Below are 1,446 nucleotides of genomic sequence, written 5' to 3'. Positions count from 1 at the left end.
GAGTTACTAACTCAATTACTTTTTGGGAGAAGTAACTAGTAACTATAACTAATTACTTTTTTGAAGTGAGATGCCCAACACTGTTCACGAGTGATGGAAGATCGGAGCGTGAGATCGACAGGCGGATTGGAGCTGCGTCCGCTGTTTTGCGGTCGCTGTACCGGTCCGTTGTGGTGAAAAGAGAGCTGAGCCAGAAAGCAAAGCTCTCGATATACCGGTCGATCTTCGTTCCAGTACTCACCTATGGTCATGAGCTTTGGGTCGCGACCAAAAGAACAAGATCCCGACTACAAGCGGCTGAAATGAGTTTTCTCCGTAGGGTGGCAGGGCGGGGCTGCACGGTGGCGCAAGTGGTTAGCGCTCTCGCCTCACAGCGAGAAGGCCCCGGTTCGACTCCCGGCTGGGACCTTTCTGTGTGGAGTTTGCATGTTCTCCCCGTGCATGTGTGGGTTTTCACCGGGGACTCCGGCTTCCTCCCACCGTCCAAAAACATGCTTCATAGGTTCATTGGTGACTCTAAATTGCCCCTAGGTGTGGATGTGTAAGTGGATGTGTGTGTGTGATTGAGGCCCTGAGACAGACTGGCGACCTGTCCAGGGTGTACCCCGCCTTCGCCCATCAGCAGCCGGGATAGGCTCCGGCACCCCCGCGACCCCGAAAGGGAAGAAGCGGTCAAGAAATGGATGGATGGATGGATGGGTGGCGGGGCGCTCCCTTAGAGATAGGGTGAGAATCTCGGTAACCCGGAGAGAGCTCGGAGTAGAGCCGCTTCTCCTCTGCATCGAGAGGAGCTAGTTGAGGTGATTCGGGCATCTGATCCGGATGCCTCCTGGACGCCACCCTAGAGAGGTGTTCCGGGCATGTCCCACTGGGTGGAGGCCCCGGGGAAGACACAGGACACGCTGGAGAGACTATGTTTCTCGACTGGCCTGGGAACGCATCAAGGTCCCCCCAGAGGAGCTGGAGGAAGTGGCCGGGGAGAAGGAAATCTGAGCATCTTTGCTTAGACTGCTGCCCCCACGACCCGGTCCCGGATGAAGCGGAAGAAGATGGGTGGATGGATACATTTTTCTCGCAAAGACAAAAAATAAGAAAAGGGTATTTTTATTTTCTTAAGGTTCAGTTTCAGCAGAGCAGATGCACTGAAGTTTCAGCTCCTTCTCCTTTAATGTTGTCATTCTTGATGCCAAACCATCCTTGTGAGGAGAATGTAAGTAATCTAGCTGACGTGACGTGCACTCTCAGATGAGACAGTTGTAGGGTATGTGTGATCCCACACTCCAGAACTTCAAGTTTTGTTTGTTTTTTGATAACTGAACATTGTCTCAGAGTCATTCTGAATGAATGAGCTCACAGAAAGACTGTCAACTGTAAAGCAGACTGTGTGTTCACTGAAATGATAACCAGCTGATAATCTGGAGAGAACCACGGAACTCTGATTGGTTA

The sequence above is a fragment of the Oryzias melastigma genome, linkage group LG8, assembly GCF_002922805.2.
Source record: "Oryzias melastigma strain HK-1 linkage group LG8, ASM292280v2, whole genome shotgun sequence".
Lineage (NCBI taxonomy): Eukaryota > Metazoa > Chordata > Actinopteri > Beloniformes > Adrianichthyidae > Oryzias > Oryzias melastigma.
This window is presented reverse-complemented; position numbering follows the sequence as displayed.